Consider the following 27,790-nt stretch of genomic DNA (forward strand, 5'->3'; position numbering starts at 1 on the left):
TTTCTTGTTTTTAGGATTCCTTAGTTTAACTTTACATTTTCCCAATGGGTGCAGTGTGCTTTTATTGTACATCACCAGCACTTGCTCAGTCTTTTCAATTAGTGTGTCTGGGTTTAACCGGTTGACAGGTATGATGGCTCCACAATCTAACTGAAACTTTACCTGTTCTTTTCCCAGGAGCATGGCAGCAAAAAGCTTTGAATGCGGCCTTTGGTTCTCCTTCATCACAGTGTTTACTGTTTCTGCCGTCACACACAAGATGTCCTCATAACTGTCATCATCTGACTCTGTAATAGTGTGTACTATTTTTCCTTTCTGCATTTTAGTTCTGCAAATAGTGGCGAAATGATTGTCTTTCCCACATTTTTTGCACTTTTACCATATGCAGGACATTTGTGTTTATTTCTTTCATGCATTTTCCCACAAAACTTGCAGTTTATACTGCTCTTACTTTTCTCTGTCGTCACTTCCTGTTTTACAGCGTGTACTTCCTCTGTCTCTCGACCTTCAATTGTTCTACTATTTTCCCGCGATAGCTTTGTTGCCCTGCAGATTTGCACACATTTTCCCAAAGTCAAATCCTGTTCCCTTAAAAGTCTTTCTCTCAAAACAGAACTGGATATGCCGCAAACAATTCTATCGCGAATCAAAGAGTCTTTAATCTGGCCGAAATTGCACGTGCTGGCAAGCATTCTTAAATCCGTTACATATTTGTCAATGTTCTCGTCAGAGCCCTGATTTCTGACAAAAAAACGGTACCTCTCCACTGTCTCGTTCACTTTTGGACTGCAGTGGTCATCCAGTGCATTTATTAATCTTCTTACTGTTCGATCTGGTGACAAGGAGGGGATCAGGGTCTCGCACAGCTCTCTTCCCGCCTCCCCAATGAAATAACTGAACACTTTCAATTTGACGGCTTCGTCAGCATCCTCCAAAGTGAGATCCATATACAGCGTGAATTCTTCTTTACACAATTTCCATGATTTCGCCAGATTAGTTGAGTCTAGGCAGAGAGCTCGTGGAGGTCTCAGTCCCAGTGTATTCTCCATCCGTGCTGCCCGTGACTCCGCTCTTTCTACCATTCTCAGCCGGTGTCTGTCGTTGTGTTTGTTAATGTCTGTGCTTGTCTTTCTCACTAAGCACCGCTGCCACCATGTTTCATTCTATCTTCTTTAATACATAGAATGGACGGTTAACGCCAATATAGTTGCGTACACTTAATTTTATTGAACACAACAAACCCGGTCTGTACTCTCACATGTAAACAAAATGAGACGACTGGTGTCGCACTTTATACAGTCCGTGCTGCAACAACAACCATTCCAACACAAGCTACAATGCCCATGTAGAAAGAGATACAATAACATCCCCTGGTAAAAGCAAACATTTGTTATCATCAGGTCTGAAAGTCTATGCACTAACCAGTTGAGCCCAACAGCCTTGTCATGCTTAGCTGGATCCCTGTGAGGTTGAAGCTAGCCTAAATGGCTGGATTTAAGATTTGGTATCTTTCGCTTAACGATGAATGGAATAATATCTACTCTGGATTTGAAACATGGCAGTCAAAAACTCACAATGGGTCTGAAAGTCTTCTCCAATCCAACATGTAGACAATTAAACTGAGCAATCAATGAGCCACAGCTTCACAAGACTTACCTCGGGAGTGGAAGAAACAAGCCACAAACCTTATGCAAAAAACAGTCTAAGTAGTTTTATTAGACAGATGGTTTAAATATAATCCATTCAATGTTTTACACAGAAAAGTTTCAATATCACCAGATGGACAAAGCAAACAGTTGTCACCAGCCTATAAGCAGCTGCTCTTTATCTCGAATGGACAGGAGACATGAAGATCGCCTCTTTATATTTTTTCCATTTGGGGTTTATCATAGAACCACCCTGGCAAAAAGACCACTTCTGTCGAATCAATAAGCAAACAATCTAAATCAATCAACAAATGCCTCCGAAGAAAACCTTCCAAAGAGTTACAAGCAGGTAAGTCAACACATGTACCTTGGAGAACCAGCCTTGTGCCTTGGAGAACCACTTATTTTAGAACCACCCTGGTAAAAAGACAACTTCTACCAAAACAATAAGCAAGCAATCTAAATCAATCAACAGATGCCTCTGAAGAAAACCTTCCAAAGAGTTACAAGCAGGTAAGTCAACACGTAGGTAGATCGGTTATATCCAAACGGCTAAAGGCACCCACCTCACAGTCATGCCGGCCTCAGAATCCCACAATCCCTTGGAAACTTTGTCTTGCTTTATGTTTTATCGCATGGGGAATTAGCTCAAATGGTAGAGCGTTTGCTTAGCATGCGAGCGGTAGCAAGATCATTGCTCGCATTCTCCAAAATGATGATTCTCTGTCTCCATATGCCTTTGAGAACCCGCCTATGGATTTTACCACTTGATATTAATAATATTTATACCAGGATACATGACATATGAGCAGCATCAGGACAGACAGAGGAAACAGCGTTGTAGCGCTGTGGCTTAGTTGGTTAAAGTGCCTGCCTTGTAAACAGGTGATCCTGGGTTCAAATCCCAGCAGTGCCTGGTGTTTATGTTGATGTAATTGCAGTACCTCCTTTCCCTTTCTTACAATCTGAGATGGAACACCACTCCAACAGGATGGCTTCTAAGCCACACTGCAGAGCAAATTCCTTGGTTGTGGGCATTGCAGTGATGAGAACAAAAGATTGCACATTTGAGTCATGTCGCTTGCATACCAAGACCCAATAGTACATTGGACTTCTAGGCTTGTTGTCTGAGCTATTCGAAGGTCGAATGCCATCAGAGTTGTTTGGTTTAACTAGTGACTTATTTGCTCTGAGATAAGATCTAGGTTTGTGCTTAATAATAACTCAAGAATTCAAACGAGTTTGCAGCTGATGGGAGGAGAAGCGTTCAGACACAAACATGCATGCCTCTGCAGGATGATTATCTTAGATCTGTAAAAGTCTTTCTGTACAGAGTGTGCACTCGTCAAAACGTCAAGCAGATGTTCTTGCACACACTTAGAATGAGGAAATGGAGCTTTATAACAGTGGCACTGTGGCTTAGTTAGTTAAAGTGCCTGTCTAGTAAACAGGAGATCCTGGGTTCAAATCCCAGCAGTGCCTGCTTTGCTGGTGGTGTATATGCAGTACTCACTTTCTTACAATCTGAGATGGAATGCCACTCCAACAGGATGGCTTCTAAGCCACGCCAAAGAGTAAATTCTCTTACAGTGAAGAGAAAAATAAAGCTTGCACACTCAAGTCATGTCACTTGCTAGCCATAGAAAAACAGCTGTCTAATGAGCGGTGGACTGTTTTACCGTCCATTAAAACACAGTTAACGTTACTGTGTAGATTTTTTTTTTTTGACTGAGTGTACAAATGCATGAGTGATTTTTGCGCTTGAAAACAAGAGTCCACTAGATAGTGCCCACGCAACAAAAGTGTCTAACCAAACCAGTAACTTAGTGGGAAGTTATTTTTCTTACATTGTGAAGAATGTCTCTCTGCTTATTTTTTTTTTTGTGCCAAAAATATTTATTTGTATTGTAAAACATTGTTTCTAGATTAATATTTTCTGAAATAAATGTCCCTTGGGGTTTCTCTTTCAGTTCCAAGCAAAGCTGTAGTCCTGATAATTACTGTGTTCTGGAAGGAAATTACACTTTTTAAGGGTAAGGACAAACCACACTTGTGCTGATGAAAGCCAACCATGTTGTCGCCTGCATTGGGGCAAAAAAGCTGCACTCAAACACACCGAAAGGGCTACCGGCTACCATGTGCATTTTGCACCTCTGTGTAAAAATAACTGCATTAAAGGAGATGTATTTGAAAAAGATTTGGATTTGGATATTTTAAAAAGAGAAACCGTCACTACAGCCTGCAGATACACAAACTGCAGCACATGTTATCATTTTGACGATCAATCATGCTGATCACTTTCTTTATTTCCCTCTGCTCGTGTTAATATTAAAATATTTACTCATGGGAATGCACAGGCAACACAACATAACAGCCTTCAGTCTGTGCCGTCTTGACTTCTTTGTTTGCTGTCATCACAGGGCTACAAACAAAAAAATCTATTAAGGAGCAACTGCAAGTGGTCTGATTTTATTAAGTCAACACAACAAAAGGTGTGATGGGCTACTCGTCACAGAACATGCCAGTAAATACTGTAGACATGCAATTTTTGATCATAAAGTATATTTTTTATTGTCGCTAGTGGCAATCTCGCTGACAATATCACTTGCAAATTAATATTTTTGGTCACAAATGCAACCGTTTTATTTGCAGTCTGGAGCCCTGCATCATTCTTTTGCACTGATGCATTTGCTAAACAGTCGATTTCTTCCTTTCATCGATGGCCCGATGCCATTTTGATAGGGGTTTGAGTGGTATTGTAACAATATATTTTAGTTATTTATAAATATAGTTATGGAAAATAGACAAGCTTTATATAATAATAAATAAATTCACAACATTTACATGAAAAGTACTTCACCTTATTTCATTTCTCTTTTTAGCATCTCAGTCTCACTCATGCTTTACACGAGTTAGCCACACCCAATTATTTACATGTCACGACACATACTTAAAAAATGTTATGGTTAACATTTTATACTGCGGTAAAGATATGTATCATCATACCACCTAGCCCTACGATTCAACATGCTGAAACAGGCTGAAAAACTGTGTCTGACTAGAGCCAATGGTGCGGAACACACTCGGCCTACCACCACTCAAAAAATTTAGAAATGTAGACTTTTCACAACATTTATAAGTAGCCTATTAAAGTCATTCAGATATTGTGTACCATTGTTATACATTTCATGACATGCATGTTTGTGATATTTTATATTTTCACAAATTGTTTCAAATTGAATCAGATTGTATTTATAGCAAACCAGTAAGAGGTGTTTCTTCCTCTCCAAGACAGGAGTTCAGACGCAAAATCACAATGATTGTCAAAGCACAATTTCGGAATCAGAAGAAGTTAATAAAAATCCCAGAGGCTTGCTTTGATTTGTTTATAGCAGAGGGTGAGTGATAGTTATTAATGATTACGTGTATATATTTTGTCTAACCTTGTGTGTCAAGTGAATAAAGCATTGGCTAAAGTAAAAACATCTTTTCTTTGTAGTGAAAGAGAATTTCTCAATACCAGAAGGTCTTGCAGTGACAGTTACAGATGAAACTGGCACAGAGGTGGATAAAGATGTGTTTCCTGATGTAGTGACCACCAGTGGATTGATTTTTGTCATAAATGAATTGAGTGATAGGCGAGTGATAACAGAAAAGCTAATGAGTGATGTATCTGAATGAATGAATGCTGATAGTAATTAATATGTTCAGTATTTTAAATGTTGTAAGCAATGAGTTAATGACATGTGGAGAAATGGTGCCCTTCGCCTGTGCTTCCCCATAATAACATCAAAGTCAATATCTGCCTAGGAAATCACCTAGTCTTAATCTGCATCGCTTTTTGTACTCGTTGTGAATACGCAGGACACAAGAAGTAATTAGGTGTTTTTTTGTTTTTTTTTTTTGGATCACTTTTACTCGGGACATGCTAGCTGGCAACATAGGATTCCATTCATTATGCTAAGCTAGCGGCGACCCTGCCAAAGTTAAACAATGCATGCACTGAGACAAATGCATTTGCCCACATATCTAAATGTAGGAAAGAAGTTTAATAAGCCCTTTTTCTGAAAACGGTGGAGTGTTCCTTTAAGCAAATTGAAATACTAGGTTCAGAGAACTGTTAGTGTCTCCTTCGTTGAAACTGAACACATTAAGCTTGTGAATATAATTAATGTTTTATGGTCATTCCTTTACATGTTTTCTTCTGCTTCAGATTCTTCAGGACTTCACTCTCCTCTTTGGGTCAGAAACTGCTTCCAGACTTTTGGAAAGGTGGCCAACTGCTTTCAAAGCAAAGGTTATTAGACTAGCAGAAACCTTGACTCCTACTCCACTGCTGAAAAGATTACTGTCATCTGCCAAACAGAACAGAGAAGGCAGCAAGGCACAAGATTCCCCAGGTAGAGTTGTACACCAATAACTTGCAATGGCTTTGCAGCTTAAATCTAAAATCTAAACTTATACACATTTACATATGTTCTGTGTTTTTCAGATTGGGACAGTGACACATCTTCATTCCTTCTGCTTCTACATCTCTTATCACCCCAGGCTTCAGGAAGAAAGAAAATCCATAAGATCACTGTTTGTCAGGCTGTTGACCATCTGATGGTATTTCACAAAGCTTTACTGGTGCACTGGTGACATAAAACATGGGATATGAGTGTTGTACCTCGAATCAATCCATTTCTACATTTTATAATTCAATATGAGAGAAACTCTAAAATGGGGGTTAAAATAGCAAGTTGATATTTCTCAACCTAAATTGAATTAACAGCTGGTTAGTGCATATACTTTACTTCTGTACTGTCTCCTGTTGTTTGTGATGTTCAGTTAAACTAAAAAGATTAAAATAAATGTTTAACTGATTAGGCTGTATTTTTTAATTTGTCATTAGTATTGATGGTATTTTTTTTTCTTCATTCAGACATGCCGGAGTATACAGGAACACCTTGAGACAGAAGAGAATCGCTACATCTGCAAATCACTGCTTGCTACAACAGTCAAATTAATTCGGCACCATAAACTTGTACATGGTTTGTACCCTGGGAAGAAATTTGAGCTCAGGAAGTTTGTGCTCAGGATGGTTGTAACTTGCAATTTAAAAGTTATGCAGGGTTTAGAAAACATTTAACTAGATTTCATTTTGGGGGTGTAGCATCAAGCAGTGCAAATACAGTATATCACTACAACATCAACAAGCTCCAAATCCTGATGAAGCAGTGTCGCTTGTTGTGTCTGACACAGAGCAAAGATCAGATAATGATGCAAGTTTGCAAGATTGTTCTTCTGTTTCAAGTGATAGTTCCAGGGAAATGTGTGCATTGATAATAGCCAAATTGCAGGGTAATGGTGTTGCAAACAGTTTAGTTATGTCAGTTGTTGAAAGCATGGAGGATTTTGTTAATGATTTTCATACAAGTTTAAGAGAGAGAATTTTAAATGTCGTGCCAGTTGATAGCACAAGTAGAAGTTCACTTGACGAAGTTTTTAAGAGTTTTCATAATCCGTTCTCTGATTTTAATACCGATACAAAATGGAGGAAATATTTCAGTGAGAAATGGGGGGTTGTCGAGCCTATTGAAATGCATTTAGGTGTCAGATACGATTCAAGAAGAAATAAAATGAAACGTTCATATATATCCCTTTTCTGAAGACTCTTGAGTTCAAGTGTGTAATCTCATTCAAGGGAAACAGCAAAATGATATGTATCGAGATTTTTGCGATGGACAGTATTACAAAAACCATCCATAGTAATGCACTTCAGATCCAAATTTACTATGATGATTTCGAAACAGCAAACCCATTAGGATCTAAACATGGGATTCATAAACTTGGCTGTTTATATTTTGTGCTTCGAAACTTGCCACCACACATAAATTCTTCCTTAATGAACATACATCTAATTTCTTTTTTCCATTCTGAAGATGCGAAAAAATATGGCATGGACAAAATACTCGGCCCATTAGTTGATGATGTGAAAGAACTTGAGCAGAAGGGAATGAAGATGTCATTTTCTGAAGAGCCCGTTTTTGGGACTATTGCACAAATTACCGGCGATAACCTAGGTCTAAATGGTATTCTTGGTTACGTCGAGTCTTTTTCTGCAAAACATTATTGCAGACTTTGCCTCACTGACAAGGTTTTGGCACAGGAAGTATTTAGTGAGGATGATCCGCGAGTGATGTTGCGTAACCGAAACCTAAATGAGGAGAATTATAAGTATCTTGCTGACAACCCCAACGAAAACTCTTGTTACAGTGTTAAAAGAAATTCTATACTCAATACCTTGACTTACTTTAATGTATCTGAGAATTTTGTGCTGGATATTATGCATGATATCTTGGAAGGAGTTGCACAGTATGAAGTGAAACTGCTTTTTGAATACATGAGTTGCAATCTTATTTCTTTCAATTCCATTCTTCAGAGATTGTATGCCTTCAACTATGGCTATTTGGACAAAAATAACCGTCCAACTAAAGTCAACCTTCAGCAAGCAGGAAATGGCATTGGACTCAATGCAAGTCAGACATTGTGTCTCATTAAGAACATCCCTCTCATTGTCACGAAGTGACACGGTGAGACAAAGGCGAGTGAGGATCCAAATGCAGTTTTAAAGGTTTTTACTAAACAAAACACAAACAGACAGGCAGGCAACGCGGAACAAACAGGAAACGGGAACATGGACATGCACACACCAACACCAAAAACGACCAACAACATTGAAGTGAACAGACAGAGTATATATGGAGAACGAGAACCAATCACAAAACAGAGACAGACAAGGACTAAGACAAAACACCTGGGGAAGAGAATGAATGTAATTAGTGTCCATGGTAACAGATAGGTGGGCGGGGTCAACAATTAACATCAGGGAGAGACGGCAGACAGAAACAAGGGGAAAACACAGACAGACACATTACACTCATATTGGGAGATGTAGTCCCTGAGGGAGATAAGCACTGGCATTTGATGTTGCTCCTCTTACAAATTGTTAATATTGTATTTTCTCCTTGCATTTCTGAAGGAATGACAATATTTTTGAAACATCTGATAGTTTGTTATAGTTTGATAGTTTGATCAGATTGTTTAGGGAGTTGTATCCTTTTAGGAATCTGATTCACCTTATTAACATCACCTTATGATTCACTGAATGCATCAGGCAAATTGGTCCATTGGTTCATGTATGGACGATGCGGTATGAAGCGATACACAGGTTTTTTTTAAGAAAAATCTAAAAAATTTCAAAAACCTGACTAAATCACTTGCAAAAAAACACAAACTAGCCATTGCCTCACTGGGAGTCATGTACTATGAAAGGTATTGAGTCTGTCCCATTTTCAAATGAATTGTTGTCTGACCTTGAACACTGTGATTTTATTTCACAGCAGCTCCACATTGATCCCTCTAGTGAGGTAACAGTCACACCATAAGTTAAGTGTCGTGGTACTGAATATCGCTGTGGTCTGGTTGTTTGTTTAGACTTGGTTGACGATGCACCTGCCTTTGGAAAAATTGTTAAATTTTTTATCAAGGATGGAATTTATTTGTTGACCTCATGTATGGAATCCGAGTTTGTCGAACATCTTCATGCTTTCAGTATTGTTGCACAAGAGCACGGTCTTGTACTCCGAAAACCTGAAGAATTCTTTTACTACAAGCCATTTGATTTACAAATGTCCTATGGCAATGACAGTCTATTTTACATTATTTTGGATTGTTATTTGTAATAAATGTGATTGCTTGGTGTTCATGTGCTGGAATAAATTTTTGTTATATGGAGTGATGTTTTAATTCAAATTATTATTTTCAGATTAAATGATGAGTAATGCAGAACCCTAATAAGAAAAAAGTTTACTTCTTTAGTGTTGTTTGTATTTCTAAAAAGGTGTTCTATCAACACCAGGATGGTGTAATATTTGACTCGTATAAAGTGTTAGGTCAACACCAGAACAGTGTAGAATTTTAACTCTGCCAGTGTTTTCTACAAAGCTGCACTCAACTCTGTAACAGTGTTGTTGTTCTCTGCATTGGTGTTAATATTTTACTCTATTAGAGTTGAATTGTAACACTGTGTTGGTGTTGTGAGAGTCAACACTTTTGAAAGTGTTGAATTAACACTTTGCGGGTGGTTCCCATATATACACTTTTAAAGTGTTGAAAAATTACTCATTTAAAAAGTTTTTTGATGTCATATTTTACATTATCCCACCATATCCTTTTATCTTCCACAAACAATTCATTTTTCATATTCCATTTGATTACATCTTTTACTCTCTCACAGAATACATTGTCATTTAAAATGCTTGCATTGAGAGCCCATATGCCTGGTCCTCTCTCTACATCATTATAATCAAATTAAGAAATAAGTAATTATGATCACTAAATCCTGCTTCTTTATAAAACACACTTCTTATGTTTCTTTCTATTTCTCTTGCACAGAGGATTAGGTCTATTCTGCTTTGTTTAAAAAGACCCTGAACTTTTTGTCTTCTTGAAAATTCCCTTTTTGTTTCATTTCTTTCCCTCCATATATCTATGAGTTTAAAGTGCTCTTTTAATTTTTCCAACTCTTCCCTCCCTTTGTCTGGTTTAAATACCATATTGATACCAATATCGTTTTGTTTGAGTAATGTTAAAATCTCCTATCCAAAGAACATTTTCCCACTCTTCCATTTTTGTCATTATTGTTCTATAAAAGTCCACTTTCTCTTTTTCCTCATTTGGAGCATGTATATTACATAGAGTAATTGTATTTTCCTCTTTCACTAATTCTACTGTTATACATTTCCCTCTCTCGTCATTGTATATCATTCTTTGTGTTTCACATGAATTTCTTTTAATTAAAATGGCTACCCCTCTTCCCTGTTTTTCTTTCCCATTGTTGTAAAATATACTTCCATCCCATATACCTCTACATTTCATAACGCATTCTTCATCCTAGTACGTTTCCTGAATACATAGTACTTCTGCTTGTGGAGCATTGATTATTAACATTTGTAGTTTTTGTATGTTATTTAGCCCTCTTGCATTTATAGACACTATGCGCATCGTCATTGTTAACAGCAAGCTACAGAAGAAAAATTTACAAAAACATACATTTTTTTCCATTATATAGTACATCTAACTGCGATACTTCTTCTTCTAACACTTCAAATCTCCCAGTCCTGCATCCCATTTTTATTCCTTTAGCTTCTTTCTTTCTGTCTTTCTATTACTTTCCGTATGCTAGGAATTGTGACCTTTTTTTTCCTTCTGTTCTCCAGTCTTACAAAATGTACCTCTTTACTTATGTCTCTCGTGATCTCCTCTTCTCCTATATCAGAACCACTGCCTTTGTTTTCCTCTGTTTCCATACTTTGTCCATTTTCCTGTGTTCTTTCATTTGATTCTCTCCTTTCCTCTTCAGCCTTTGTGTCCTCAAACTTTGTGTCCTCAAACTCCACCTCCCCACTCTCCTTTTCATTGTCCTTGTTCCACATGCAGTCCTTAGTTACATTATTTTGTTCCATTGACTCTTCTATTGCCTGTGGTTCCCCTGGAGATTGATTATAGTCTTTAACTGTTTCCTCGTTATTGTCTTGTTGATCAGTTATTGTTGATTCTTGCCTTTTCAGTAACAATGTTTCCTTTTTCTTTTCATTTTCTTCACTCAGTCCCTGGCATTCAAAGCTGATGAGCGCCCTCTTGTATTCAGCTGTGGTGCAGTCTCTTGCATAGTGCCCTTGCTCACAGCACTCCCTGCATATGAAAGTCGGGCAATCCCTCATCATGTGTTCAGTGCTCATACACAATCTGCAAGTCTTCACCTGCCTGTTGTGTATCACTCGGCTGTATTGCATGCCCTCTGCTGTTTCAAAGTTGGCGCTGTATGGCAAGGAAACAACATCTTTTGGAAATCGCACTTTAACATACCTTGTTCCATCTGTTACATCTGTTCCTGGGTGATATCTTCTCCTTATAGGTTGCAGGGGCATGACAACCCACATTCTTAATTTTTCAAGAATTGCTTCATCGTCTATGTAAGCTGGCAGATGTAGAAAGGAAACCACTATATCATTGTTTTCCAGTGGCCTTGCTTCACAGAACACACTGTTGATTGTTAGTCCTTAGTAATATTTCTTCTGTTGCTTTTGTATCCACCATTGTTAGTTCATATTCCCATGCTGGTCTTGGCCTTTACCAGGTCCAACTGACTCAATAACAGCTTTCAAAACATCCCTTGTTTTCAGCTCTTTAATTTTGTCTGTTTCCAATATAATTGTGTTTTCTTTGCAATATATCTTCTCATCTTTGTTGACCTGCTCCCTTCTTCTCCATGTTTACTTTGTTTCCTTAGTCCCTTTGTTACGAAAGCTTAAAAAGTAAATAAAAAATTAACTCAAAAAAAAGCTCCCTCCCCAAGCAACTCCAAACAAAAGAAAAATCTACAAAACAAAAGAGAGCCTCTCTCCCAACTGCAGTCAATCACACTTCCTGTGAACACTAGAGGGCGTTCTCAGAGTGGAATGGCCGTAAGCTAGAGGAAAGACGGAATGGAACCCATTTATAAATTGTTTGTTTTTTTCTTTTTTCCTATTTCTTTTTTCCTACCTATTTATTTATTTATTTATTTATTGTAATTGTTGTTTTCTATCAAAACATTAGCTACAGGGTCTGAATATTAAGATGTTGTTGTTAGAGAGTTCAAATAGTAAAGTAAATGAACGCCTATGTCAAAAGCTTACAGTACCTGGTATTCCCAAGCAGTCGCCTATCCAAGTACTAACCAGGCCCGACTCTGCTTAGCTTCCGAGATCAGGCATTCTCAGATGGAATGGCCATAAGCTAGACAAAAGTTGGAATGGAACCCATTTATAAATTGTTTGTTTTTTCTTTTTTCCTATTCCCTTTTTCCTATTTATTTATTTATTTATTTGTTTGTTTGTTTGTTTGTTTGTTTGTTTTTGTTTGTTTGTTTGTTTATTGTAATTGTTGTTTTCTATCAAAACATTAGCTACAGGGTATGAATATTAAGTTGTTGTTGTTAGAGAATTCAAATAGTAAAGTAAATGAATGCCTATGTCAAAAGCTTACAGCACCTGGTATTCCCAGGCAGTCGCCTATCCAAATACTAACCAGGCCCGACTCTGCTTGGCTTCCGAGATCAGACGAGATTCTTTTTTTTTTATTTTATTAAATATATACAGTATAGACAAGTTGTTTCAATTAAAAACAATTAAAAACAAATGAGACAAAATACATGATACATTATCAATTGTTAAAATGACATTTTTAAGCCTGAATCTTCTAAAACATTGGTCACTTCCTGCGTGAAGACTTTGCAAAAATCATCAAAATTCCCATCTTCTTGAAAATCATAAAACAGGCATTCAACATACCTTTCAAATTTTCTTTTAAACACAAACCAGACATCCATTAAAATTTGTTCTCTTTTTGCTACCACTCGCCTTTCCCATATTGCACTCTTCATCAACATCACCAGTAAATTTAGTAGCATTTTGTTTTTATTGTTCTTCACCAAGCCCAACATCATCACCTTATTTAATTCCATATCATTAACATCTTCACTGCTCAACTGTGAAATCATTCTTTTGCATTTCCCATGAAACTCCTCTAATTCTTTACAGTATAAAAACATGTGTAGAAATCCCTCAGCATGCTCATTGCAAACTTTGCATGAAGTGGACTGTTCCATTCCAATTTTGTTCAAAATTGCATCTGTGTAAATAGCCTTATGTCTGATAAAATATTCAGTGTTCTGCAACTTTGTCTGTATAAGTTTCCCATTCATATTCGTCCATATGCTATCTTCTTTTAAACCATTAAATGTGCGCAACCAATATACATTTGCAACAGGTCTCTTAAAAACAGCATCTCTAAAAAGGCAATACAACATTTTTTACAGTACATGTTTTAAAAGCAGACAATTTTTCCCCAGGAATCACATTCACATCTCTTTCTTCCTGGCCCTCTTCCATGTTTTCGATTCTCTTTACCCATTCTGGAGGTATAGAGTTCTTGATTACATCATATTTAGTTTCTATTTCTCGTTTCTCGTCCTTTGCCTCCTCCATTATATCCACATGTATTGTGTTGGTAAAAACCCCTCTTTGAATTCATACAAAACATCTCTTACTTTCATAATTCCCACATCCCACCATTTCTTATAAAATATCTCTTTCCCCTGATTTAAAATGCCATTGTTTAAGAATAAAGGCTGATTTAAAATGTTCTCTCTTCCTTGTGGATTAAAGTGTACATGAGCTAAAAATTTGCCCCAGGACCTCAACAGTTCCTTATAAAAGTCTGGCAACCCCTCCGTCATCCAATTCTTTGTTCTCATCCACAGTATGTTGTCCCCAAGATTGAAGTTGCTACACTTACTTAAGAAAAAACCCATTGTTACTTTCCATGCCGCCTTGTTTTCTTCATCCATGTATTTTTTAACCATTTTCACCCTCAGACTGTTTTTTCTTTGTTCCACATCCATTAACCCCAGTCCTCCCTTCTCTATTGCTCCTATTAAGGTATTATACGCAATCCTTGTGGGCTTCCCTTCCCATAAAAAATCTAAATAACATTTCTTCATCCTTTTTTCTGCCCACAACGGCATAGGTGATGTGTATAAAATGTACCATAGTTTAGAAGTCATTAAAACGTTAAGAACTAAAACTTTCCCTTTTAGTGTTAGTGTTCTCATTTTCCAAAATGTCAATCTCCTTTCAATCCCTCCTAACATTTCCTCCCACATTGTTTCCTCTGCTGTCTTTTCATCCTTCTCCATTAAAACTCCTAGAATCTTTATTTCTTTTACTTCCATAAAAGAAAAATGCTCTGTTAAAACCGCCGCCCTTCCAAACCTCATTGATTTTGGCTCCTGATCCCCTACAGAACTGTTGTACAATTTGCATTGCTTTTTTCACCCCCTCCAGATCTTTGACCAACAGCGTTGTGTCATCCGCATACTGAAATATTTTATTAATTTCCACCTCCATGCCTAATCCTTTTATTCCTTGCTCTTGTTTTATAGTTTATTGTTTCTGCTTTCCCTCTTCTTTTTTCCAGATCCAAGAAAAACTTTGTACATTTTTCCCCCTCCACAATGTATTTTGCCTTACTTTTTCGTCTCGCACCATCATATTTCCTCTCTTCTATCTCCCTCAGAATTCCCTCTAATTCCTTTATCCTTTGTATATTGTTCCCATTCTCATTTATCTCCTTTTCCAATTTTCCTCTTATTTATCTCTCCTTATATCTCTTGTTTCTTTGTATTAGCATGCAGTACCTTACAGTAAACTTTTTGATTAAATATTTCACATTCTCCCACCAAATTCTTATATCCTCAGCATACATTTCGTTCTCCTTCTCTTCTTCAATAATTTCTTTGACACTTAAAACATAATCTTCATTCTTTAAAATTTCTGTATTTAAGACCCATACTCCTGGCCGCCTTTGTACGGAACTCCAGTCTATTACCATAAAAATTGGTTTATGATCACTTAGGCTCGATTCCACGTATTTGATATTACCGATAAAGCTTTCAATGTTCCTTGTACATAAAACAAAATCAATTCTAGTTTTGCACATAAAATTCCCTACCAACTGCCGTCTTGAAAATTCTTTTATTTTTTCATTCCTTTCTCTCCATATATCAATCATGTGCTGTTCTTCCATTAATAGCTTCAGTTCTTTTCTTCCTTTATCAGTTTTAAAAACCATTCCCTCGCCCATGTCAAACTTACTAAAAACGGTATTAAAGTCCCCCATCATCCCAATTCCCTTGTAATTTTTTTAAAAAGCTCGTAAGGCACTAAAGTATTCTTTCTTTATGTTTTCTTCCGTTGGCACATGGACTTTAACCACAACTACCACTTTCGCCTCATACTCCATTTGTACAGCCATGCATTTCCCGTCTTTATCGCTATACACTGTTTTACACATTATGCCACTGTTTTCCCTTATTAAAAATGCTACCCCTCTGCCCATCCTATCATCACCATTATTAAACAACACCTCTCCTTTCCACCTTTTCCTTATTTCTGCCATGTGGCCTTTCTTTCCAGTTAGTCTCCTGCAACAAAATCACATCTTCCACTTTACACATATCCTTAACTCTCTCAAATTTCCTCACATCCGTTAATCCTCTAGCATTAAAAGTCACAAGTCTTAACAGCATAATGCATATTAGAGCAATAACAGCATCCACATTGGGTATCGCTTTTACTGACCTTCTTCTCTTTATTGGTTTTGCTTGTTTGTCCTCCTTTTCTTTTCCCTCTCCCTCTTCCATTCCCGTTTCTCTTTCCTTGCATACTGGATCGTCCAACTCCATTACGGTCAGATCATTCTGCAGGCTGTCCATGAACTCCATTTGAGTCCCGGGGCCTCCGTCCTGTTGAATGTCTACCAATGCCTCTTTCCTTTGGTCTTCCTTCTCCACCCCGTCCAAAGCGTCTTGCAGACTGTCAGGCAGCGTTAGCTGGGTCCCGATACCCCCGTCCTGTTGTAAGTGATCGTTCTGGTTGTTTTCTCTTTGTCCTGGTTCCACACCTTTGTCCACTGTTTTTCCCCCTTCTGGTTTTGTTGTTCCATCCTCCTCTCGTCGCTCACTGTCCCGTTCATGCACCTGTTCATCCACCTGCTGGCCATCCTCCTCCTCCTCCTCAGCATTTATCATCCAACACTCACACTTATTCAAAGGCAGATTGCAATCCAGGCACGTTACTGCATTGCAGTCCCTTGCAAAGTGCCCTCTCTTCTCACACTTGAAACATTTAAAGTCCGGGCAATCCTTCACCATGTGATCCGGGCTCATGCACAGCCGGCACGTCTTCACCTGATGGCTATGTACAACCCAGAAGTACTGTGGGCCTTCTGCTGTTTCCATCTTTGTGCTGTAGGGTAGAGAGGCAACTTCTTTCGGGAACCGCGTTTTCACGAATCTCGTCCCATCCTCGATGTTGGTGCCCGGATACACTCTCCTTTTTAGCTTTGATATAGGGAAGACTCCCCATCCCTCCAATTTTTTAACAATTTCATCGTCCGCCATATAGACAGGCAGATGCATAAAGGAGACCACATAATCTTTGTTTTGCAGTTTTTTTTACCTCACAGTTGGTACCTTGGATCACCAGACCCTCCAAGAGAAGCTCAGTGTCCTTTTCTTGTTCTAGGGTGACCTCATACTCCTTGTTTTGCTTAGGTCCCACAGCAAGAATCTTCCCCTAACCAATCTTCTCTGTTACTGCTTTTATCAGGTCAGATACTCTCATCTCGTTGAAATGTCCCGCCTCCACCGTCACTGTTGCTTCCTTCAGGTAAATCCTATCTGTAACTCCATTCTTTATTTTTTTGTTAACTTCTTTAGCAACTCGTCGTCGTTTAACCAGTCCATCATCAGTTATCATGTGAACTTCCTCCTGCATAGCCATTCCCAGCACCGAAGATCCGTCCATTACATACAAAGAAATAAAAAAAAAAACAGGGTTAACCCTAAATCCCTCCCAACCAGCTAAAGCTGCTGGGAGGATGAGTGTAATCAAAACAAAATAAAATAAAAAATCACTGAAAAAATAAAGACAAAAATAAAAACAATACAAACAAAAACAGGGTGTGATGAGCCTCTCTCACCTACTGCAGCCAAACACTTCCTGTGACCACCAGAGGGCATTCTCAGAGTGGAATGGCCGTGAGCTAGAGGAAAGATGGAATGGAACCCATTTATAAATTGTTTGTTTTTTCTTTTTTCCTATTTCTTATTTCTTTATTTCTTTCTTTTTTTAATGTAATTGTTGTTTTCTATCAAAACATTAGCTACAGGGTATGAATATTAAGATGTTGTTGTTAGAGAATTCAAATAGTAAAGTAAATGAATGCCTATGTCAAAAGCTTACAGCACTTGGGATTCCCAGGCAGTCGCCTATCCAAGTACTAACCAGACCCGACTCTGCTTAGCTTCCGAGATCAAACATTCTAAGAGTGGAATGGCCATAAGCTCAAAGAAAGTTTGGAATGGAACCCATTTATAAATTGTTTGTTTTTTCTTTTCTTTTTTTCTTTTATTTGTTGTTTTCAATCAAAACATTAGCTACAGGGTATGAATATTAAGATGTTGTTTTTAGAGAATTCAAATGCCTCATCTATTGATTTGAACCCTTATCCTGGCACCCTATTTTGGGCTTTTAACTTGCACTCGATGGGAAGGTTGCTTTGTAGTTCCAACTGTACCAAAACCAAGACTTCACTGACAAAAGCAGCAAATTGATCCTAGTTAATGTAATGGAACAGGTTGAACACAAGCAGCACTGCCAAGCCCCAAGACTCAATCAGAGAGCAAGATGCCGCACAGTTTGATTTGATCACTTAACCTGGCACCCTATTTTCAGCATTTAACTTGCACTCGATGGGGAGGTTGATTTATAGTTCCAACTGTAAGAAAGCCAAGACTTCTCTGATAAAAAGCAGCAACTTGATCCTAATTAGTATAACGGAACAGGTTTGACAGAAGCAGCACTGCTAAGCCAGAAAACTCAATCATAGAGCAATATGTCATACGGGTTGATTTGATTCTTTAACCTGGCACCTTATTTTCGGCATTTAACTTGCAATCGTTGGGGAGGTTGCTTTGTAGTTCAAAATGTAACAAACCTGGCACCCAATTTTCAGACCGGGCTTTGATTTCCCAACGGGGAGGCTGCTTTTCCGCCCAGTTCCGCCCAGTTCCAACTCTAAGAAGGCCAAGACGTCTTGGACAAAAGTGGCACTGCTCTAAACTTGCCTGCGGAAGACCATGTGTTGATTCCTCGATTTGATCACTGAACCTAGCACCCAATTTTCAGCATATAACTTGCACTGGGGCAAGTGCAGTCTAGTCCCAGTTGCCCGCAGCCTTCAACCTTCAGGACAGGTGTTCCTCGTTAGTATAGTGGACAGTATCTCCGCCTGTCACGCGGAAGACCGGGGTTCGATTCCCCGACGGGGAGACTGCTTTTCCAGCCAGTTCCAACTCTAAGAAGGCCGAGACGTCTTGGACAGAAGTGCCACTGCTCTCAACTTGCCTGCGGAAGACCATGTGTTTATTCCTCGATGGGAATTGATTTGATCCCTTATCCTGACACCCTATTTTCGGCATTTAACTTGCACTCGATGGGGAGGATGCTTTGTAGTTCCAACTGTAACAAAGCCAAGACTTCAGTGACAAAAGCAACAAATTGATCCTAGTTAATATAATGGAACAGGTTTGACAGAAGCAGCACTGTCAAGCAAGATGACTCACTCAGAGAGCAAGATTCCACACAGGTTGATTTGATTCTTTAACCTGGCACCCTATTTTCGGCATTTACTTCATAGTTCCAACTGTAACAAAGCAAAGAATTCTCTGACAAAAGCAGCAAATTGATCCTAGTTAATATAATGGAAGAGGTTTGACAGAAGCTGCACTTATAAGCCAGAAGACTCAATCAGAGAGCAAGATACCACACAGTTTGATTTGATCACTGAACCTGGCACCCTATTTTCGGCATTTGCTTTGTAGTTCCAACTGTAACAAAGCCAAGACTTCTCTGACAAAAGCAGCAAATTGATTTAGTTAATATAATGGAATAGGTTTGACAGAAGTAGCATTGCCAAGCAAGAAGACTCAATCAGAGAGCAAGATGCCACACAGATTGATTTGATCCCTTACCCTGGCACCCTATTTTCGACATTTAACTTGCACTCCATGGGGAGGTTGCATTGTAGTTCCAACTGTAACAAAGCAAACAAATTGATCCTAATTCTTTTAATTGAACAGGTTTGACCACAGCAGCACTGCCATGCCACAAGACTCAATCAGAGAGCAAGATGCCACACGGGTTAATTTTCGACATTTAACTTGCACTCCATGGGGAGGTTGCATTGTAGTTCCAACTGTAACAAAGCCAAGACTTCTCTGACAAAAGCAGCAAATTGATCCTAGTTAATATAATGGAACAGGTTTGAAAGAAGCTGCACTGCCAAGCAAGAAGACTCAATCAGAGAGCAAGATGCCACACGGATTGATTTGATCCCTTACCCTGGCACCCTATTTTCGGCATTTAATTTGCACTCGATGGGGAGGTTGCTTTGTAGTTCCAACTTTAACAAAGCCAAGACTTCTCAGACAAAAGCAGCAAATTGATCCCAGTTAATATAATGGAACAGGTTTGACAGACGCTGCACTTTTAAGCAAGAGGACTCTATCAGAGAGCAAGATGCCACACAGTTTGATTTGATCACTGAACCTGGCACCCTATTTTCGGCATTGAACTTTCACTGGGGCAGGCGCAGTGTAGTCCGAAATGCTGGCCTTGAAGAATTCCACACTGGATTTTAGTGTTTTAGCCACAGTTTATGTGCCACCCAACCTGCTTGCTTTTGACTGGTCTCTGCTTCAACCAAACCTTATATCGAAACTCATCTGGTTTACAAAAAAAAGAAAAGAAATGAATTGTGCTGTATTTGTGTTAAAATAGGAAATAGACTGAACTCTTGAAGCCAGCTGATCGTCTTCAATAAAATGAACTGTATCTGCACCTGTCACTCGGAAAACTGTGATCGATCACACTTCGCTGACAAAAGAAGCAAATTGATCCTAATTCTTTTAATTGAACAGGTTTGACCACAGCAGCACTGCCATGCCGCAAGACTCAATCAGAGAGCAAGATGCCACACGGGTTAATTTTCGACATTTAACTTGCACTCCATGGGGAGGTTGCATTGTAGTTCCAACTGTAACAAAGCCAAGACTTCTCTGACAAAAGCAGCAAATTGATCCTAGTTAATATAATGGAACAGGTTTGAAAGAAGCTGCACTGCCAAGCAAGAAAACTCAATCAGAGAGCAAGATGCCACACGGATTGATTTGATCCCTTACCCTGGCACCCTATTTTCGGCATTGAACTTGCACTCGATGGGGAGGTTGCTTTGTAGTTCCAACTGTAACAAAGCCAAGACTTCTCAGACAAAAACAGCAAATTGATCCCAGTTAATATAATGGAACAGGTTTGACAGACGCTGCACTGCTAAGCCAGAAGACTCAATCAGAGAGCAAGATGCCACACAGTTTGATTTGATCACTGAAGCTGGCACCCTATTTTCGGCATTGAACTTGCACTCGATGGGGAGGTTGCTTTGTAGTTCCAACTGTAACAAAGCCAAGACTTCTCAGACAAAAGCAGCAAATTGATCCCAGTTAATATAATGGAACAGGTTTGACAGACGCTGCACTGCTAAGCCATAAGACTCAATCAGAGAGCAAGATGCCACACAGTTTGATTTGATCACTGAACCTGGCACCCTATTTTCGGCATTGAACTTTCACTGGGGCAGGCGCAGTGTAGTCCGAAATGCTGGCCTTGAAAAATTCCCCACTGGATTTCAGTGTTTTAGCCACAGTTTATGTGCCACCCAACCTGCTTGCTTTTGACTGGTCTCTGCTTCAACCAAACCTTATATCGAAACTCATCTGGTTTACAAAAAAAAGAAAAGAAATGTATTGTGCTGTTTTTGTGTTAAAATAGGAAATAGACTGAACTCTTGAAGCCAGCTGATCGTCTTCAATAAAATGAACTGTATCTGCACCTGTCACTCGGAAAACTGTGATCGATCACACTTCGCTGACAAAAGAAGCAAATTGATCCTAATTCTTTTAATTGAACAGGTTTGACCACAGCAGCACTGCCATGCCGCAAGACTCAATCAGAGAGCAAGATGCCACACGGGTTAATTTGATCACTGAACCTGGCACTCTATTTTCAGCATATAACTTGCACTGGGGCAAGTGCAGTCTAGTCCCAGTTGCCCGCAGCCTTCAACCTTCAGGACAGGTGTTCCTCGTTAGTATAGTGGACAGTATCTCCGCCTGTCACGCGGAAGACCGGGGTTCGATTCCCCGACGGGGAGACTGCTTTTCCACCCAGTTCCAACTCTAAGAAGGCCGAGACGTCTTGGACAGAAGTGCCACTGCTCTCAACTTGCCTGAGTTGATTCCTCGATGGGAATTGATTTGATCCCTTATCCTGACACCCTATTTTCGGCATTTAACTTGCACTCGATGGGGAGGATGCTTTGTAGTTCCAACTGTAACAAAGCCAAGACTTCAGTGACAAAAGCAGCAAATTGATCCTAGTTAATATAATGGAACAGGTTTGACAGAAGCAGCACTGTCAAGCAAGAAGACTCACTCAGAGAGCAAGATACCACACAGGTTGATTTGATTCTTTAACCTGGCACCCTATTTTCGGCATTTACTTCATAGTTCCAACTGTAACAAACCAAAGAATTCTCTGACAAAAGCAGCAAATTGATCCTAGTCAATATAATGGAACAGGTTTGACAGAAGCTGCACTTATAAGCCAGAAGACTCAATCAGAGAGCAAGATACCACACAGTTTGATTTGATCACTGAACCTGGCACCCTATTTTTGGCATTTGCTTTGTAGTTCCAACTGTAACAAAGCCAAGACTTCTCTGACAAAAGTAGCAAATTGATTTAGTTAATATAATGGAATAGGTTTGACAGAAGTAGCATTGCCAAGCAAGAGGACTCAATCAGAGAGCAAGATGCCACACAGATTGATTTGATCCCTTACCCTGGCACCCTATTTTCGACATTTAACTTGCACTCCATGGGGAGGTTGCATTGTAGTTCCAACTGTAACAAAGCCAAGACTTCTCAGACAAAAGCAGCAAATTGATCCCAGTTAATATAATGGAACAGGTTTGACAGACGCTGCACTGCTAAGCCAGAGGACTCAATCAGAGAGCAAGATGCCACACAGTTTGATTTGATCACTGACCCTGGCACCCTATTTTCGGCATTGAACTTGCACTCGATGGGGAGGTTGCTTTGTAGTTCCAACTGTAACAAAGCCAAGACTTCTCAGACAAAAACAGCAAATTGATCCCAGTTAATATAATGGAACAGGTTTGACAGACGCTGCACTGCTAAGCCATAAGACTCAATCAGAGAGCAAGATGCCACACAGTTTGATTTGATCACTGAACCTGGCACCCTATTTTCGGCATTGAACTTTCACTGGGGCAGGCGCAGTGTAGTTCGAAATGCTGGCCTTGAAAAATTCCCCACTGGATTTCAGTGTTTTAGCCACAGTTTATGTGCCACCCAACCTGCTTGCTTTTGACTGGTCTCTGCTTCAACCAAACCTTATATCGAAACTCATCTGGTTTACAAAAAAAAGAAAAGAAATGAATTGTGCTGTTTTTGTGTTAAAATAGGAAATAGACTGAACTCTTGAAGCCAGCTGATCGTCTTCAATAAAATGAACTGTATCTGCACCTGTCACTCGGAAAACTGTGATCGATCACACTTCGCTGACAAAAGCAGCAAATTGATCCTAATTATTTTAATTGAACAGGTTTGACCAAAGCAGCACTGCCATGCCGCAAGACTCAATCAGAGAGCAAGATGCCACACGGGTTAGTTTGATCACTGAACCTGGCACCCTATTTTCAGCATATGACTTGCATTGGGGCAAGTGCAGTCTAGTCCCAGTTGCCCGCAGCCTTCAACCTTCAGGACAGATGTTCCTCGTTAGTATAGTGGACAGTATCTCCGCCTGTCACGCGGAAGACCGGGGTTCGATTCTCCGACGGGGAGACTGCTTTTCCACCCAGTTCCAACTCTAAGAAGGCCGAGACGTCTTGGACAGAAGTGCCACTGCTCTCAACTTGCCTGAGTTGATTCCTCGATGGGAATTGATTTGATCCCTTATCCTGACACCCTATTTTCGGCATTTAACTTGCACTCGATGGGGAGGATGCTTTGTAGTTCCAACTGTAACAAAGCCAAGACTTCAGTGACAAAAGCAGCAAATTGATCCTAGTTAATATAATGGAACAGGTTTGACAGAAGCAGCACTGTCAAGCAAGAAGACTCACTCAGAGAGCAAGATACCACACAGGTTGATTTGATTCTTTAACCTGGCACCCTATTTTCGGCATTTACTTCATAGTTCCAACTGTAACAAACCAAAGAATTCTCTGACAAAAGCAGCAAATTGATCCTAGTCAATATAATGGAACAGGTTTGACAGAAGCTGCACTTATAAGCCAGAAGACTCAATCAGAGAGCAAGATACCACACAGTTTGATTTGATCACTGAACCTGGCACCCTATTTTTGGCATTTGCTTTGTAGTTCCAACTGTAACAAAGCCAAGACTTCTCTGACAAAAGCAGCAAATTTATTTAGTTAATATAATGGAATAGGTTTGACAGAAGTAGCATTGCCAAGCAAGAGGACTCAATCAGAGAGCAAGATGCCACACAGATTGATTTGATCCCTTACCCTGGCACCCTATTTTCGACATTTAACTTGCACTCCATGGGGAGGTTGCATTGTAGTTCCAACTGTAACAAAGCCAAGACTTCTCAGACAAAAGCAGCAAATTGATCCCAGTTAATATAATGGAACAGGTTTGACAGACGCTGCACTGCTAAGCCAGAGGACTCAATCAGAGAGCAAGATGCCACACAGTTTGATTTGATCACTGACCCTGGCACCCTATTTTCGGCATTGAACTTGCACTCGATGGGGAGGTTGCTTTGTAGTTCCAACTGTAACAAAGCCAAGACTTCTCAGACAAAATCAGCAAATTGATCCCAGTTAATATAATGGAACAGGTTTGACAGACGCTGCACTGCTAAGCCAGAAGACTCAATCAGAGAGCAAGATGCCACACAGTTTGATTTGATCACTGAACCTGGCACCCTATTTTCGGCATTGAACTTTCACTGGGGCAGGCGCAGTGTAGTCCGAAATGCTGGCCTTGAGAAATTCCCCACTGGATTTCAGTGTTTTAGCCACAGTTTATGTGCCACCCAACCTGCTTGCTTTTGACTGGTCTCTGCTTCAACCAAACCTTATATCGAAACTCATCTGGTTTACAAAAAAAAAGAAAAGAAATGAATTGTGCTGTTTTTGTGTTAAAATAGGAAATAGACTGAACTCTTGAAGCCAGCTGATCGTCTTCAATAAAATGAACTGTATCTGCACCTGTCACTCGGAAAACTGTGATCGATCACACTTCGCTGACAAAAGCAGCAAATTCATCCTAATTATTTTAATTGAACAGGTTTGACCAAAGCAGCACTGCCATGCCGCAAGACTCAATCAGAGAGCAAGATGCCACACGGGTTAATTTGATCACTGAACCTGGCACCCTATTGTCAGCATATAACTTGCACTGGGGCAAGTGCAGTCTAGTCCCAGTTGCCCGCAGCCTTCAACCTTCAAGACAGGTGTTCCTCGTTAGTATAGTGGACAGTATCTCCGCCTGTCACGCGGAAGACCGGGGTTCGATTCTCCGACGGGGAGACTGCTTTTCCACCCAGTTCCAACTCTAAGAAGGCCGAGACGTCTTGGACAGAAGTGCCACTGCTCTCAACTTGCCTGAGTTGATTCCTCGATGGGATTTGATTTGATCCCTTATCCTGACACCCTATTTTCGGCATTTAACTTGCACTCGATGGGGAGGATGCTTTGTAGTTCCAACTGTAACAAAGCCAAGACTTCAGTGAGAAAAGCAGCAAATTGATCCTAGTTAATATAATGGAACAGGTTTGACAGAAGCAGCACTGTCAAGCAAGAAGACTCACTCAGAGAGCAAGATATCACACAGGTTGATTTGATTCTTTAACCTGGCACCCTATTTTCGGCATTTACTTCATAGTTCCAACTGTAACAAACCAAAGAATTCTCTGACAAAAGCAGCAAATTGATCCTAGTCAATATAATGGAACAGGTTTGACAGAAGCTGCACTTATAAGCCAGAAGACTCAATCAGAGAGCAAGATACCACACAGTTTGATTTGATCACTGAACCTGGCACCCTATTTTTGGCATTTGCTTTGTAGTTCCAACTGTAACAAAGCCAAGACTTCTCTGACAAAAGTAGCAAATTGATTTAGTTAATATAATGGAATAGGTTTGACAGAAGTAGCATTGCCAAGCAAGAGGACTCAATCAGAGAGCAAGATGCCACACAGATTGATTTGATCCCTTACCCTGGCACCCTATTTTCGACATTTAACTTGCACTCCATGGGGAGGTTGCATTGTAGTTCCAACTGTAACAAAGCCAAGACTTCTCAGACAAAAGCAGCAAATTGATCCCAGTTAATATAATGGAACAGGTTTGACAGACGCTGCACTGCTAAGCCAGAGGACTCAATCAGAGAGCAAGATGCCACACAGTTTGATTTGATCACTGAACCTGGCACCCTATTTTCGGCATTGAACTTGCACTCGATGGGGAGGTTGCTTTGTAGTTCCAACTGTAACAAAGCCAAGACGTCTCAGACAAAAGCAGCAAATTGATCCCAGTTAATATAATGGAACAGGTTTGACAGACGCTGCACTGCTAAGCCATAAGACTCAATCAGAGAGCAAGATGCCACACAGTTTGATTTGATCACTGAACCTGGCACCCTATTTTCGGCATTGAACTTTCACTGGGGCAGGCGCAGTGTAGTCCGAAATGCTGGCCTTGAAAAATTCCCCACTGGATTTCAGTGTTTTAGCCACAGTTTATGTGCCACCCAACCTGCTTGCTTTTGACTGGTCTCTGCTTCAACCAAACCTTATATCGAAACTCATCTGGTTTACAAAAAAAAGAAAAGAAATGAATTGTGCTGTTTTTGTGTTAAAATAGGAAATAGACTGAACTCTTGAAGCCAGCTGATCGTCTTCAATAAAATGAACTGTATCTGCACCTGTCACTCGGAAAACTGTGATCGATCACACTTCGCTGACAAAAGCAGCAAATTGATCCTAATTATTTTAATTGAACAGGTTTGACCAAAGCAGCACTGCCATGCCGCAAGACTCAATCAGAGAGCAAGATGCCACACGGGTTAATTTGATCACTGAACCTGGCACCCTATTTTCAGCATATGACTTGCACTGGGGCAAGTGCAGTCTAGTCCCAGTTGCCCGCAGCCTTCAACCTTCAGGACAGATGTTCCTCGTTAGTATAGTGGACAGTATCTCCGCCTGTCACGCGGAAGACCGGGGTTCGATTCCCCGACAGGGAGACTGCTTTTCCACCCAGTTCCAACTCTAAGAAGGCCGAGACGTCTTGGACAGAAGTGCCACTGCTCTCAACTTGCCTGAGTTGATTCCTCGATGGGAATTGATTTGATCCCTTATCCTGACACCCTATTTTCGGCATTTAACTTGCACTCGATGGGGAGGATGCTTTGTAGTTCCAACTGTAACAAAGCCAAGACTTCAGTGACAAAAGCAGCAAATTGATCCTAGTTAATATACTGGAACAGGTTTGACAGAAGCAGCACTGTCAAGCAAGAAGACTCACTCAGAGAGCAAGATACCACACAGGTTGATTTGATTCTTTAACCTGGCACCCTATTTTCGGCATTTACTTCATAGTTCCAACTGTAACAAACCAAAGAATTCTCTGACAAAAGCAGCAAATTGATCCTAGTCAATATAATGGAACAGGTTTGACAGAAGCTGCACTTATAAGCCAGAAGACTCAATCAGAGAGCAAGATACCACACAGTTTGATTTGATCACTGAACCTGGCACCCTATTTTTGGCATTTGCTTTGTAGTTCCAACTGTAACAAAGCCAAGACTTCTCTGACAAAAGCAGCCAATTGATTTAGTTAATATAATGGAATAGGTTTGACAGAAGTAGCATTGCCAAGCAAGAGGACTCAATCAGAGAGCAAGATGCCACACAGATTGATTTGATCCCTTACCCTGGCACCCTATTTTCGACATTTAACTTGCACTCCATGGGGAGGTTGCATTGTAGTTCCAACTGTAACAAAGCAAACAAATTGATCCTAATTCTTTTAATTGAACAGGTTTGACCACAGCAGCACTGCCATGCCGCAAGACTCAATCAGAGAGCAAGATGCCACACGGGTTAATTTTCGACATTTAACTTGCACTCCATGGGGAGGTTGCATTGTAGTTCCAACTGTAACAAAGCCAAGACTTCTCTGACAAAAGCAGCAAATTGATCCTAGTTAATATAATGGAACAGGTTTGAAAGAAGCTGCACTGCCAAGCAAGAAGACTCAATCAGAGAGCAAGATGCCACACGGATTGATTTGATCCCTTACCCTGGCACCCTATT

General features: G+C 39.9%; 7 non-coding genes and 1 pseudogene across 7 annotated transcripts; 7 read left to right on the forward strand and 1 right to left on the reverse strand.

The window, feature by feature from the left end:
- Positions 1-2,488: 2,488 nt before the first annotated feature.
- trnat-ugu lies at positions 2,489-2,562 on the forward strand. Its single transcript has one exon. It is a non-coding gene; the product is annotated as a tRNA-Thr (tRNA).
- A 492-nt stretch (positions 2,563-3,054) lies between these two features.
- On the forward strand, positions 3,055-3,128 carry trnat-agu. Its single transcript has one exon. It is a non-coding gene; the product is annotated as a tRNA-Thr (tRNA).
- A 9,235-nt stretch (positions 3,129-12,363) lies between these two features.
- Positions 12,364-12,471, reverse strand: LOC113658827 (annotated as a pseudogene).
- Positions 12,472-18,556: 6,085 nt separating this feature from the next.
- trnad-guc lies at positions 18,557-18,628 on the forward strand. The gene has a single exon. It is a non-coding gene; the product is annotated as a tRNA-Asp (tRNA).
- A 2,866-nt stretch (positions 18,629-21,494) lies between these two features.
- Positions 21,495-21,566, forward strand: trnad-guc. Its single transcript has one exon. It is a non-coding gene; the product is annotated as a tRNA-Asp (tRNA).
- Positions 21,567-23,211: 1,645 nt separating this feature from the next.
- trnad-guc lies at positions 23,212-23,283 on the forward strand. The gene has a single exon. It is a non-coding gene; the product is annotated as a tRNA-Asp (tRNA).
- A 1,646-nt stretch (positions 23,284-24,929) lies between these two features.
- On the forward strand, positions 24,930-25,001 carry trnad-guc. Its single transcript has one exon. It is a non-coding gene; the product is annotated as a tRNA-Asp (tRNA).
- A 1,645-nt stretch (positions 25,002-26,646) lies between these two features.
- trnad-guc lies at positions 26,647-26,718 on the forward strand. Its single transcript has one exon. It is a non-coding gene; the product is annotated as a tRNA-Asp (tRNA).
- The last annotated feature ends 1,072 nt before the right edge of the window (positions 26,719-27,790 follow it).

This window comes from Tachysurus fulvidraco, chromosome 19, assembly GCF_022655615.1.
Source record: "Tachysurus fulvidraco isolate hzauxx_2018 chromosome 19, HZAU_PFXX_2.0, whole genome shotgun sequence".
Lineage (NCBI taxonomy): Eukaryota > Metazoa > Chordata > Actinopteri > Siluriformes > Bagridae > Tachysurus > Tachysurus fulvidraco.